We start from the raw sequence: 16083 nt of genomic DNA on the forward strand, positions 1-16083 counted from the left end.
GGGCTTGGCTTTATGTGAATACTCTGTATTAATACTATTTTTTGTCTTTTTAAATAGAAAGTGGTGGGAGAACTTTTTTAATAATTTTGATTCAAAAGGTAATTGAATTGCCTCATTGAGTTATGGAGATTAAGTTGAATACTTCAAAAAGAATAAAATGTTACCAAATACTAACATGTAAATAACATATGCTAAGGAATAATCAAATTAATTAGAACTAGTTCATAATTTTATTCTGCCCATCTAGTCAGTATTCTTTTGAAATTTGTTAACTGACTCCTCTAAGCAGAACAGAATTACAATTATGGATTTATGACACAATGGCGAATCACAAGCATGAGCACAACTAACAAGCTTTTCATTCATTGCACTGCATTTAAATATCAATCCAACAGAACTTTGCCTGAAACACAAATAAACATCCCCTTGTTCAGCAGAATACAAAGCTGATTCTATACAATGATTCTGATCAGTGAGAGAGGGTAGCAAAGGGCTGAGAGATGTTAGATGGCAGGAATGCTATTGATTTATCATCAATGTAAGTACTTTTTTTTTGAGACGGTGTCTCACTCTGTTGCCCAGGCTGGAGTGCAGTGTCGTGATCTTGGCTTACTTCAACCTCCATCTCCTGAGTTCAAGCGATTCTCCTGCCTCAGCTTCATGAGTAGCTATGATAACAGGAACTCACCATCTTGCCTGGCTAATTTTTGTATTTTTGGTAGAGATGGGGGTTTCACCATGTTGGACAGGCTGGTCTTGAACTCCTGATCTCAAGTAATCCACCTGCCTCGGCCTCCCAAAATGCTGGGATTACAGGCATGAGCCAGCCTGCCCAACGTAAATACTTTTAATAATGGACTAGCTCACCTTTACACTTGCTTTAGACACACAGAAATGAGATAAAAGTATAGTAAGAACACGAAATTGGAATATGCTCTCAGATAAGAGATGATTGTTTACAGTTGTACAACTTAAGTAAACAATATAACTTAACTCCTTTTGTAAATACCTAGATACGCAAAATAGTTATATTCTCTTAACATAAATTGCATTTTATTTCTGTTATGTTTCAGTGTTTTAGTACACAATTTAAAAAACTATATCAGTTATTTTTATTAGGGTATATATCAATAATTATAATTCCAAAGGTTTTATTCATGACTAGAAAACAGGTTCTGACAATTTCTTAATCATCTTTGTAAACCTGTGCCACATACTTAGTAAGAAATTATCCTTTGAACTGTTTTATCATAGGGCTGCGCTCCAAATTTTAATTACTTTGATGAAAACTGTTCTTTACTTTGCAGCTGGATGGTGATTATCATCAGGAGGGCCTATAGATGATATCATAGAAATCTGAATCTAAGATTGCAGAAAATTCTAAGACAAGCATCCCAAAAGGATAAGTTGTCCTTGTTTGGAGTAGGTAGCCGAAGTTAAAAATTTTGACCTCTCATCAACAACTGCTTAACAATTTTGAAATAGTATAGATAAGGTAAAATTGTCAAGATGCTAAAATTTGAGCTAATGACAGCATTCTAAACATATTTCAAGAAGGTCTTTGGGAAATAAACAGTCCATAGTAAGACACCATAACAAACTCTTTCAGTTTGGAATTTACTCAGTGAAGAATGTACAGAGAAAACATAAGAAACATTTTCTTCAATTCCTTCAGCTTTAGCTCTTCAAGGATAAATTATCAACTAGATTTTGCCACACCCTAGACATTAAAGTATGATCTGAAAAATCACTAAGTAAATAAAAAACAAGTTGTTGAGAATCCCTGTCTTCACACATTCTACTTTTTATGGGACTTAATGTTATCATAAACAATTTATTACTTTTAATACCTCATCTGCATGTCATAAAATTAGACCATATATGTTTTCTCAAATGCTGTCACAGCATTGCATTGTTTGATTTTTATGATGTTTTTTCCGGAGTCAGCATTTTTACAATTTGAGCAGTTCATCAGCCAGCATATGTTTACTGAATGTATCTTTACCTGGTTATGTGCTAGGTCCTGGACATTCATTGACAAAGCAGATGTTGTCTCTGACTTCATGGAGTTTATGGTCTAGTTGGCAAAATAAGGCAATAAAGAAATAATCATGGTTAATCTGAAGTGTGTAAAATGATACAAGAAAAAAAGAGAAGGGCAGAGTATTATTATAATTGAAAACAAAGCTTAGCACAATTGCCTTATTTCCCCAAAGAAATATATCCAGAAAGTGTTGATTCAGAGCTCAAACTTCAAAATACAATCTTAGTATCCTATATTCCACATAATACTTAGACTCTCTGAGTACCATCTCCCAGTAATATGCCCTAATTCCAGAGAGAACATAAACAATTAAGGGGGATTATGGAAATATTATTTAGCCACTTCTACCAGTCTCTCCATATAGCTGACACCACAATTGTAATCCATGGGCTTTTTTTAAAACTATATGTGGCTCATATATCATTTTTCTCTTTGGAAAAGAGTATCAGTGCGAGTCTTTGGACATATCCTGGCATACTTGAAGACTTTTGTAGAAAGGAAACAATTTTCCTGGGCCATAAACACTTCAGCTTTATAAAAATAGGAACTATGCATTTCTTGTCCACTGTTCTTACTCCTGTTTCTTTGAAAAGTATGTTGTGAATTGTGGACATACCAATTCTGACATTTGAATGAAAGAATCAAGTATAAGAAAAGAAAAGAAAAAAAAAACAGAAGATAAAGAATTGCATGCTAAATGAAGGAGACAGTTGAAAAAGGTTTGAACAGAGTTCTTATGCAATGATCTGGTAATCCATTCGTGTAATGCTTGTATATGTTAGTGTTGTTAAGGAGAAGTGTTTCTGGTGTTTTCTTCACTCCATTAAAAATAAACTGACATTACTAGTATACTCCGACAGTTACTGCATATTTACGTGTTATGGGCAAACAGCAAAGTCCAGTATTGAGTTTGACCTGTCCCTGAGAAACAGCATCTTCTGACAAGCAGGGAGATTTTTCCCCCTACTTATGTCATGGCAGGAAGGATAAGAAGAAAGAGAGGAAGAAAGGAAGCATAGAAGCTGGGATACTGGCATAATGGGAGACAGTCTTTCAAGTTATTTTCTGTTAGGATTTTAAAATTATTATTATTTATATTTACAACCTAGTAAGTTCTATAATTTATCACAATAGCTATAGGTTGCCCCAAGCTATTTTCAAAAACTGAAAAAGAACTTTATACTGATAATTTATGAGAATAACAGATTATACTTTACTTAGCAGAGAGTGATAAGATTGGCAGAAGTAAAATATTGTGTAGATCTTTTGAAATATAATCATACCTTGTTTAAAAGAACACATTTGTCAATGAAAATTAAGTCTGATGATCTTTAGAATAAATCTTAAACCTCATAAAGTAGTATTTCTCTTCAAGGCAGGGCTTCATAAAGCTTACAAACAACTTCTTTTCATGAGAATATATGCTTAAAACTAAAATTATTTCTGAAAAATGCAGAATTATAACAATGGTTGCTCATAGGCCTTGTCCTCCCCTTTGAGTGCAGGTGAAAAATCTGTGAATATCGTGAAATATTTATTATTATATTACGCTCTGTGTCAAAAAAAGAGATTATCTGGGTAGTCACAATCTCTTGACAGGAGCACATAAAAAGCAAAATATGTTCTTTAGTTAGTGGCAGGAAGAGACATTAGAGAGATTTTAAGCACCAGAAGAACTTCAGAGGCCCTTGTTGTCTTGAATTTGGTGAGGGCCTGTTCTGCGGTGAGCAGGTGTAGAGAAACCTACTCCCAAAGGCCAAAGGATCTGAGATGTCAAAGAGAGAGGCTGAGAAGTCCAGTTTCTCAGGGGAAAAAAAATAATAGGAAATTACAGGCAGAAGCCATGTCTCAGGTGGCCGTGAGATGGTGGACCCCAGCACCCACCCTCCAGAAGATGTCCTATAGCAAGTTTTTGGGGTAAAACATACACAGCTGGTTATGTCTCAGATGTTCTTCCAAATTCTGACCAGTGGAGAGGTTAAATAAGAATCTCTATGAGGGGCTATCTACACTAAAAGCAGTATTTCTCTATAAGGGGTTATCTAAGCTATAGAAACACCTTGGCATACAGGAGTCAAACAGGGGTTAGTACAGCAGTTTTGCCTCAAGTTGGCATCACTCTTGCTGTATAACTAGCTGTTTTTCTACAAGGCATCATTCAAGGATCAGAGATGAGCCACTGAGTCAATTCCCAGCTAAAAGCCATAGGAAAAAAAATGCAGTATACACACACATAGAAACTCATACATATATACATACTCATACAATCATGGAGTTTTCCAAAATAATTAAGCTCTAAATTTGAATCATATAAATAGAAGGATTCTCCAGAAATCTACATTTATTTGGTATTCTTTCTTTTTTTTTTTTTGAGATGGAGTTTCGCTCTTGTTACCCAGGCTGGAGTGCAATGGTGTGATCTTGGCTCACCACAACCTCCAACTCCTGGTTCAGGCAATTCTCCTGCCTCAGCCTCCTGAGTAGCTGGGATTACAGGCACGCGCCACCATGCCCAGCTCATTTTTTGTATTTTTAATAGAGACGGGGTTTCACCATGTTGACCAGGATGGTCTCGATCTCTTGACCTCGTGATCCACCTGCCTCGGCCTCCCAAAGTGCTGGGATCACAGGCGTGAGCCACCGCGCCTGGCCCTATTTGGTATTATGTCTATGAGTAAATATGCTATAATACATTGTCTTTAAAAAAACACTTTTAGACTGAGGCATTATTTCTTAATCTTTCCTGTTTTTTAAAAGGTAATTTATTTCCAGTCTACAATCAATAGAAGCACAACGATGCCTTGTATTAGTCTTATCAGGTTCACATCATCAAGAATAACTTCTTATTTTATTCGCACTAATCCGACACTTGACTGACCTCTCAATACTTTTAATCAAATGGTGGTAATACCAGAAAACTAGCACTCAGAAAAACAACAGAAATACCTACTTATATTTGGATCACGTCTTACAAATTCTGAAAAACTTCATACCCAAACTATTTTGCAATTAAAAGAAACATAATTAAACTAGCAAAGCATTTTTGCATATTATATTTTATTATTGAAATAATCTTATGTAATATGTTCTTAGTACCTTCATTTTGCAGAAATTGAACCTGAACACTGAAGAGCATTGAAAGCTTATATAAATGACCTTTATGAGTCAAGCACTAGCATACTGAAGAGGAGAAATGGGATTACAGCATAAAATTAAAACTTACTATGAAGTATCTTACAGTGGGAACACTTCTAGGTTTCAGGCAAGGTGGTTTAGCCGTATTTCTTCGTCTTCTATATCCTCCGAAACCTGAAATATTAAACATTGTCTTCCTTTATATATTGCTTTAAAAAACCAAATCTGTGGATGTGTCTTTAATACTTTTTACTACTTATCATAAAAAATTGACTGAGTCTACTACTTCACAATCAGTTGCAGTGACAATGTAGACAATAGATTCAATTATATTTTTCACTGATATGTTAATATTTTATGATATATGTAATTATGATTTATTATTGTATTTTGATATTAATCTGGTGATAATATACATAATACATGCTCAAATATTAGTCATTGCATCATAAAAATAATTCCTAACTGTACCCAAGTATGATTTAAAGGTAAGAAGTGATTACTCTCTTCAATGCTCCTGCGACACTACCCACTAAGGTTCATATTAGAGTGAGAGGTGTTGTACTGTAGCAGATGAAACCTAAGACTGTAAAATAGTATTCAGGGTTCTGAAGCTGAATAAGGCTGTGATCATATCAGCAAAGTGGAAATACTACCTCCCCAAATTGGTAGTTATAAGGATTGTAAAAGGTGGTCCCAGTAGAATGACTGGCGCATTGTGAGAGTATAATTAATATTAGTCTTTGCTTTCATGATTACTGGTGGTGGTGGTGGTTTTTATCAATTACATCTATGTGTATCTTGCCTATTATTTTTAGTATATAGTTTTACTCTAATGCAAAAAAAATTTAAAACTTCAGAGGCAAAATGTGACAAAATACAAGGTACTTTTATCAGAATTAAATTGTGTAAAGCAAACCGAAGTGCATATGTTAACAGGCACACACAGAAATTCTTTACAGGGTTAGCCTTCCAGCACCTGGGGGGACTGGATAAACAGTCTCCACAATGCTGTTGTCTTGAGTCTAACGCTGCAGCGTGGCACCCGGTGGGCAGGCAGTTGTTAGGAGTACATGAATGTAAAATCAGAACAAGGACAATCTGGAACCTACGAGCATGAGTTAGGACCTATAACTAGATATCTAAAACTAGATAGATAGTTTTCAATCTATCCCTATAGATTGAAACCTGTGTCAGTTCTCACTATCTCTGATCTTGAAACCTGTGAGTTTGAAAACAAAACAGAGGCCGGGCGCGGTGGCTCAAGCCTGCAATCCCAGCACTTTGGGAGGCCGAGACGGGTGGATCATGAGGTCGAGAGATCGAGACCATCCCGGTCAACATGGTGAAACCCTGTCTCTACTAAAAATACAAAAAATTAGCTGGGCACGGTGGCGTGTGCCTGTAATCCCAGCTACTCGGGAGGCTGAGGCAGGAGAATTGCCTGAACCCAGGAGGCGGAGGTTGCAGTGAGCCGAGATCGCGCCATTGCACTCCAACCTGGGTAACAAGAGCGAAACTCCGTCTCAAAAAAAAAAAAAAAAAAAAAAAAAAACAGAAAAGCTGGCACCTTTCATTAGGTGGCAAAAGGCACACCTTGTGCAGGAGTCAGGAAGGCTGAAGGGAAATTCAGGAGAATACGAATTACAGAGCAGTCACAGCCTTGACCAACGCCCCATACCAAAATGAGGTAACCCAGCTGATTAGCCACAAGTTGTGAGCTGCAAAATGGTTGCTGTGTAACTTCCCCCTTTAAAATCTCACACAAAAATGTTCTGCAGTGCCCTGTGCTTAGAACCATACATGGAAGGGGATTCAATGAAATGTAGTTGTACCCAGTCAAACTGACATATCACACAGCCACCACACCAGTAAAGATTAAAGTAAAAAAGATAAGATCTTCCTAAGATTGTTAGAAAAAAAATGTTTCCTTTTCCAAAAGTCAGAAGTGACATTTTGCCTTATACAAAGGGGATGGAGCATTCAGAGATCAATTATTTCCATATGTCACCAAACCTAGCTCATGTCTGTTTGCTTTATTTCCAAGAGAAGCGAGATAAAAGGGAGAAAGTAAAAGACAGTCTTAATATTCTGGAGTATGATTTTCAGTTCTTTATAATTTCATATTGTTATGCTATTAACATAATTCTATTATCAAGTTCATGAATAAGCAACAGTTTGACAAAGCTTTTCATGAATACCAACTATTCTACTGACTATATATAATTGTAATTAAAATACTAAAATTTGGCTTACAATCAGATAATTGAGCCAATAATTATACTTTATTTTTAATCAGATTTGTTTTTGTATTCTCAATATTATTCTTTAGTTATCACAAAATCTAAAGATGTATCACATATGGAATACTATTTTTTTATACTGGAAATAAACTATTCTTGAGACTAAGCGATTTAAAAAATGTCCTCTCCCTTTTCTTCTAATTTCAAATAGATTCCAATTTAATCTTACTCAACAGATTGGCAGAAAGCATTAAGCAGACACATTCTTAAGAATATTCAGCCCAAGTCATGTTTTTTTAATGTGATAATTACAACTGGGTATATCTATAGAATGGTTAGCTTGAGGCTTTAGCAAATAAACTGACTCATATTCTACTCTCTTAGTAATGACATTGTTATTTGATTCCTTTTTTTAAATGGCTTCACTAATAACAAGTTATATTATTTGTCTTATAATGTATTTTACCTTCAAGACTAAATTTGCTATTAGAAAACATTTCCCCATTAAAAAATATTATTTCAAAAAAAAAAATGGCCAAAGCTTAAAGTGGAACAGAGATTCTGTTCCATACTCCCAAGAAGTACTGAAACTTAATTTTATCAAACATAAAATTACCTTGCTTTAAAAGTGTACTAAATTGGCTATCAGTAGTGTGAATGAAAGCTCTGGATACACGTCAGTAAAGATGAGAGAGAGAACAGGGCGAAATGATGAAGCAAAAGTCTAAAAGTAGAGTAAAATTAGTCAAACCACTAATCTGCTACTTAAAAATGCAAGTGTTAGTTTCATCAGGATAACTTATGGGAGAATGGTTTGGGCAGTGGACAAGAAAATCAAAACTCCTAGAATACATTACTCCATTCTTTTATAAATTAACAAAATAGTCAAATTTTATTGCTGTTTTTTTTTCCTCTTCAAGCTCCGGTAATAATTAAAGCTAACTATTACAAAAGGGACAACTTAGGAGTTAATGGTCTTGATGAATTTGAAAATATATGGGCAGAGCTTCTTAGTGGTATGAATTTTATTTCTATTACATAACTATCTTTCTTGGTATAATTCTGGAATTAAGAAATGTACTTAACTGCACCTTTGCAGCCCATGATGATATTGCTTTAAATGTATGATTTAGTCCAGGGCAAACTAATTTTCTGCAGTAAAACCCATTTCTTGACTACAAACAAAATCTACTAAATAAACTTGCTTTGTGAGCAATAAAGATTTTTTTTTTTTGAGACGGAGTTTCGCTCTTGTTACCCAGGCTGGAGTGCAATGGCGCCATCTCGGCTCACCGCAACCTCCGCCTCCTGGGTTCAGGCAATTCTCCTGCCTCAGCCTCCTGAGTAGCTGGGGTTACAGGCACGCGCCACCGTGCCCAGCTAATTTTTTGTGTTTTTAGTAGAGACGGGGTTTCACCATGTTGATCAGGATGGTCTCGATCTCTCGACCTTGTGATCCACCCGCCTCAGCCTCCCAAAGTGCTGGGATTACAGGCTTGAGCCACCGTACCCGGCCAAGATTTTCATAGCTTTCTTTATGAGGTATAAGGATGACTTTTGCATTTTTACTATTAAGATGCTTTAAAATTTTTCTGATATCCTTGTTAGACTTCAGTTTATATAGTATAATGGTGCTTATAAAAGAGCAGCAACTTTTGATAAAGTGAGAATGATGTTTATATTGTTAAATCCAAAGAATTAAAAATATGAGGCATTTAGTACTTGTTTCTTGGCAATTGCCTAGTTAATAACAAGGGAAGGAGAGCAATGCCATGTTGGTTTCAGGGAAAACAGCAAACTGGATAATTTTCAGAAGCAGAATTTTGAGTACAAAGAACAGGCTGAGAGAGAATAAATATTGTATGATATCTTTTTTGAAGCATAAATGTATGCAAGAGACCTTATACTGTTTAATTATGATAATGTAGCGGACTGGAGTTATAAACAGAATCAAAGTACAAGTGAAAGTGGTTGGAAAAAGTAGTTAGAGGATTCAACATTATTTAACAGTAAATCAGTTTTTATAATGTAATACTTTTTTTTAAGATTTAAAAAATTTTTACAATAGTTTTTTTGTTGTTTCTTTTCTGTATTTTCTAAATAGACACCTGAAAGAGTCTGCCAATTGTATAATTAGAAATACACAATACCACTCTCACTTCTGTCATCAACCACAGATTCAAGAGGTTCACAAAACTTCTTAATTCACCAACAAAACTCACAGAACTCACTGAAAGCTGCTGTATTAAAATTGGCCAAGGCAAAAAGCACATAGGGCAGAACCCAGGAAAAAGGCCAACGCTGTGTTTCCACTGTTCTTTCCCTGAAGAATCGTGACTGTTAATTTCGAGCAGCAACGTATGACAACACTCATGGAATTGTGCCAACCAGGGAAGCTCACGTGAGTCTGCGTATCCAGGATACTAATTAGGGCTCCATCTCATAGGCCCAGCTGACTGCCCACCTGGCTGCTCTCAACTTCCAGCATTTCAGGGACTAAGAGGTATCACAAGATCCAAAAATCCCACCCTAAATCACACTGTTGCCTCACTGGCTGTCCCAAGGTTCCCAGGCAAAGACACTTCTATAGGGCATGAAATGACAGGGGCTTAGCTATTACCTCCCAGAAGACTAGGACAAAGGTTAGAACTTTCCTTGGCCAAGGTTAAATTCTTTACTACTCATCTCAAGAAAACAGCACAGAAGTTATAAATTATCTGGGAGGTTCATTATGGGTGAGTTTAACTTTCTGTAATGTTTTGATGTTTACAGTTAACATATATTCTTTCTGTGGTAAAGGAAAAGAGTCTTTCCAAAAGAAAGAGAGAAACTTACATAATTCTGACATTGGCCATTGGTTGTCATCCTGGGAAGAACACTAGTCTAAGCGTTTTGGCCTTGGCTTTCACACCAGTGTAAACACTGAAACACTTTACTAATCAATAGATTATTTACATGAAATACTTCCAGAATTAACTCTTTTAACCGACATTTTTAATTTCGGTACTGGCTTTATATAAATAGAGGTAGCTACTTGAGCTGGGGGAAATTTAACTTTGAGAAGCTATGCATAGCTATTAATTTTTAATTTTTCCAACAATTTTATTTCTCCAAAAATTTAAATTAGATGCTTCTAGAGGGAAGGGGCTATATTGCACCTGCTTGTTCCCCTCGTTTATTTATTTTTCTACCCCCAGCCCCATTACCTGTTGTGTATGTGAGCATGTGGATGTGTGTCTAATTCAAATACATTAGTTGCTACAGTATGAAAAGTTATGTCACTAGGGCTGATCTGTTGCTCCACTCTTGGCAAAGTCTGATCTTAGAGAATGCATTCATTGGTCTTCTGCACCAAGAAGACATAGAAAAAATATTAGAAAAAAAAATAATATGTAATAACTGATAGATCAGAATCATTTAGTTTGGAATTTGAGAAATTATATAAACTGGTGGTTTCCTGGAATCAAGTAAATTCATAAAAGCTAAATATTTGTAGACCAAAGAAAAATCAAAGATATATTTTGAAAATATATTCTGCTGTTGTTACTGCTGTTTTGTCTTGACTGAATCATGTCAAATATTATTAGATTTGTCATATCATAATGAGAAAAACAGTAATACTGTCATCAACCTCAATTTGACATTGCTATTTGATTCTTATTGGGTATCTTTGTATGTGAATAAAAGGAGAGTAATCACCACTTTCCTTTCCCAGACATTAGAAGAACAAAAAAAGAAAGTTCAATTGCAACCTAAAAAATCGACCCTCAATAAATACGTTAAATTTTGAACTGCAATGTAAGGACATCTTTCCCCTGAATGCTTAAAAACCCATGATAAATTTAAATGACTTGAAATATTTGTAAGTCTCTGTGGATAAAGGAAGTACTAAAGATTTCTCAAGGTATTTCTAAATGTTTTATCTTTGGAGAATCTATGACATATTAGGAAAAGCGAAATAGAAAGAACTGATAGAAAACAAGAGCACCAGATTTAAGTAGATTTCAGCAGGCAATTTAACGCTGTGCTGAGAAATCCTTGTCAGCATTTGTCATTCATCAGGGATTTTTCAAGAAAAAAAGGCCCTTGTGTGTTCTTTGAGGGTTCCTGGTGCAACACAATAAATCTTTTCAGGATGGTGGAGCCCAAGGTGAAAAGGGTACAAGTGCATTGACTTTGATCCTGGTTCTCTTGCAGAAGAAAGAAAAATACTGGAGAAGACGCTACTATCTCCTGAGAGTTACCCAGTAAATAGCTGTGGAATAGAATAAAACTGAATCGAACCATTACTTGCAAAGTCATTTTAATTGCAGTACATAGAGGAACAAGTACAATTGTCTTCTTGACTTTTTGAATATTTCTGATGATTTCTACAAATTGAAGGATACACTACATGTCATAGTTGATGCTAAGCATGTTTGGTTTTTTTTTTTTAGAAATAACATTAATTTAATAAGTTAAAGTATAGGTATGAAAAATACAAAACAATATAAAATTAATAAATGTACCTTAAAATGTTTTATTAAAACCATAAACAATGCCAAAACTTAAAAATACAAGGCTATAAATTTTGTTCTTAGATATTGAATGTAGATCCTACTGATTACAGATAGATACTATGTTACCCTTGAACTGAGCTACTCAGCTTACTAAAGTTCCTCCGGTACTAGGAAGAGGTTATCTGGAATGAAAGTTAACAGATTTATCTGTTTTAAATAGTAAGTCTTATGAGTGAAAACTACTGTATATTCAATTGTTATGATTTAATTTTAAAGAAGAAAATGTAAAATAGAAACGCATTAGGCAATTTGTCCAATGTTTCAGAACCATTTTAGTTTTTTAAAACTTTTTTGGAGTATTATGCCCATTTTATTTATTTTATTTTTGTTTTTTACCTTTTATTTTAGGATTGGGGGTACATGTCCAGGTTTGTTAAGAAGATATATTGCATAATGCTGAGGTTTAGAATAAGACTGAACTCATTACTCAGTATTGAGCACAGTACTCAGTAGGTAGCTTTTCAGCCCTTGCCCCCTTCCTCCCTCCCTGCTCTAGAAATTCCCACTGTTTATTTTTCCCATCTTTAAGTCCACATGTACCCAGTGTTTAGCTCCTACTTGAAAGTGAGAACATGCAATATTTGATTTTCTGTTTCCGTGTTAATTCATTTAGGATAATGGCCTCCATTAATCTTGATGATCCTTATAATAAAAGTAAACTTTCTTCAAACTAAACAATTATAGACTGCACCTACCCTTGCCAATTTACTCCAGCACTTTTTAAGGCTCTTTGGCTTAGTGAGTTTTATCTTTTATTCACACAATAATGTAAGATTCTGTCTTTGGGATTACCAAGGGAAATGAGAGACAATTTGTCCTTTATCATGAGGCTTACATTTGAGAGCTCGAAACTCAAAGCACAAAGGACTCTCTAACTCACCATCCCATCTCCCATCTCTCTCTCTCTCTCTCTCTCTCTCTCTCTCTCTCACACACACACACACACACACACACACACACACACACTCTAATCTCCAGCATAGCTATGTAGGCTGGGTCCCTAAAATAACCCCAGCTCTTCTCTTAAAATGCCTGAGAAAGCTCAATGTTGTCAAACAATTTGTTTATTCCAGCCAAAACCTGACTGTAGGCCACTGACCTCTCTTTTCTTAGAGCATTTACTTTAGAAAACTTGCAATTATAAATCTTTTCTTTTCCCCTTTGAGATATAAATCTTCTATAGTTCAGAAATATCTTTCTCAAGGACTGGGAGTCACCCCTTTGAAATGTGATCATCAAGAAGGATAGGCCCCTGTCTTCTAGTCTCTGTGAGACTGCAGGGGCCAACCTTCAGTAAGGCACAATTAGCAAACACAGATGGCCTAATCACACTGATCAATCTCCCTCCTTCCCTAATGTCTTTCAATACCTTAACTTTTTTTTTAATTGTACTTTAGGTTCTGAGGTACATGTGCAGATCATGCAGAATTGTTGCATAGGTACATACATGGCAAGGTGGTTTGCTGCCTTCATCCCCCTATCACCTATATCTGGTATTTCTCCCTCCTTTATTCCTCCCCACTCTCTCCACCCCCCGCTGTCCCTCTACTAGCCCCCTCCCAACTGACAGCAGTGTGATGCTCCCCTCCCTGTGTCCATGTGTTCTCATTGTTCAACACCCACCTATGAGTGAGAACATGTGGTGTCTGATTTTTCTGTTCTTATATCAGTTTGCTGAGAATGATGTTTTCCAGATCAATCTATGTCCCTATGAAGGATACAAACTCATTGTTTTGTATGGCTGCATAGTATTCCATGGTATATATGTGCTACAGTTTCTTTATCCAGTCTATCATTGATGGACATTTGGGTTGGTTCCAGGTCTTTGCTATTGTAAACTGTGCTGCAATGAACATACATGTGCATGTGTCTTTATAATAAAACAATTAATAATCCTTTAGGTATATACCCAGTAATGGGATTGCTGGGCCAAATGAATTTCTATTTCTAGATCCTTGAGGAATCGCCACACTGTCTTCCACAATGGTTGAACTAATTTACACTCCCACCAACAGTGTAAAAGTGTTCCTATTTCTCCACATCCTCTCCAGCATCTGTTGTCTCCAGATTTTTTAATGATCGCCATTCTAACTGGTGTGAGATGATATCTCAATGTGGTTTTGATTTGCATTTCTCTAATGACCAGTGATGATGAACATTTTTTCATATGTTTGTTGGCCTCATAGATGTCTTCTTTTGTAAAGTGCCTATTCATATCCTTTGCCCACTTTTGAATGGGTTTGTTTGTCTTTTTCTTATAAATGTTTCAGTTCTTTGCAGATCCTGGATATTAGCCCTTTGTCAGATGGGTAGATTGCAAAAATTTTTTCCCATTCTGTCGGTTGCCAGTTAGCTCTAATAATTGTTTCCTTTGCTGTACAGAAGCTCTGGAGTTTACACACCTCAACATGTACAAAGATTTTGGCCTTTTGTTTTGATGGAGTTGAGCTTTATATGGGAGGTTATATGGAAGGCTCTCTCCACTACTGAAGCAGTCAGCATAATATCTGTCTTGCCACCTTTAATAAATGTCGGGCTATGTAACTCTTTGTGGTATGGCAGTGGAATAAATAGACATTAATCAAATAAACATAGATAATGCCATCACTATAAGTTATGTGAATCCTGAAAAGAGCAGGGTACTATGGTGAAGAGTAAAAGCAGTTCTCTTTAGAGTTGGATTGATCAGAGAGGTGATGCATGAGTTGAAGCATTAAGAAGGGAAAAAAAATCATATAAGTAGGCAGGTACATAGAACATTTTATGTTTCTGGGCCTAGAGACCTAAAATGAAAAATACAAAAAGTAAGCAAGAGGCTTGGGTTTGCTAGGAATGCCGTATGATGTTGTGCCTTGAACACAGACAGAAATAAGGCATAGTATAGCTGGATAGTTAAGTGGGGTTCAGACAATGAAGTACTATCTTGGTCATTTAAAAAGTCTGTGTTTTATTACAAATGCTTTGGAAACCATTGAGAGAAAGAAGTGAAGAAATAGTTTAGTGGTTTCTCCCCCAAATTTTCATAGCATGCCCTATGTGCAAAATAAATGAGAAGAGAGCAAATGTTAAGTAAGAAGAGCTTCTAGGATAACTGGGCTGTCTAGGTGATTAGAATGATGGTCATTAAGAACAGATAATTTTAATGTATGTTTTTTTAGCCAAGAACCATCAATTGGATATTTGGGAAAAACGAAAGCCAGCACTTAAGATATTTCTGAGGTTTCTGGCTTTCATCTCTAGAGACATGATTATTCCAGTTCTTGAGATAGAGAGAACGATTGGCTTACAAGAAACAAAATAAATAAACAAGTAAATAAAGCAAAGCATTCAGTTTTGGATGGGCTAAGTTTAGAAATCTATGAGCTATCCAACTGGAAGTATCAACAGCTCAGTGAAAACGTCGTGGCTGGAGCACTACACATGAAAGTGTATGGATGGTATTGAGTGAGTAAGGTCATTCTTAAGTTACAACAGAGGGAAAAAATGATCTGAGTGTCCGAGTCATTCAGAGAAGAAAGATGCTAGAAAAGATGATGAGTGAAACAGGAGGCATACCTGGAAAGGAAACCTCTGCAAACGGCAGAACAAATGTCTAAGAATGAGTGTACTGTCAATCCTGTCAAATGCCACTAATGAGTCAAATACTTCTCCCAAACTCATTTTATGTAGCCAGCATTATCCTGATACCAAAACTCAAAAAAATAACACAACAAAAAAAGAAAACTTCTGGCCAATACCCCTGAAGAACACTGATGCAAAAATCATCAATGAAATACTGTCAAACCAAATCCAGCAGCACATCAAAAAACTTATTTACCACAATCAGCTTTGCTTCATCCCTGGGATGCAAGGCTGGATCGAAATATGCAAATCAATAAATGCAATTTATCACATAAACAGAACCAAAGACAAAAACCACGATTATATAAATAGATGCAGAAAATGCCACTGATAAAATTCAACATCCCTTCATGCTAAAAACTCAATAAACTAGGTACTGATAGAACATATCTCAAAATAATATTTATGACAAATTCACAGCCAATATCATATTGAATAAGCAAAAGCTGAAAGCATTTCCTTTGAAAACCAGTATAAGACA

General features: G+C 35.7%; 1 long non-coding RNA gene across 3 annotated transcripts in view; it reads right to left on the bottom strand.

The window, feature by feature from the left end:
• The window catches only part of LOC108588964 (uncharacterized), a 380118-nt gene that overhangs the window by 68219 nt on the left and 295816 nt on the right, over positions 1 to 16083 (bottom strand). For all 3 annotated transcript variants that reach the window (XR_008477613.2, XR_004736371.3, XR_004736369.3), the window contains 2 exons: positions 5268 to 5353; positions 2006 to 2077 (listed from right to left, as the gene is read on the bottom strand). This is a non-coding gene — a long non-coding RNA (uncharacterized LOC108588964). The remainder of the gene's footprint in view (positions 1 to 2005; positions 2078 to 5267; positions 5354 to 16083) is intronic.

Source organism: Callithrix jacchus, chromosome 18 (genome assembly GCF_049354715.1).
Source record: "Callithrix jacchus isolate 240 chromosome 18, calJac240_pri, whole genome shotgun sequence".
Taxonomy (NCBI): Eukaryota; Metazoa; Chordata; class Mammalia; order Primates; family Cebidae; genus Callithrix; species Callithrix jacchus.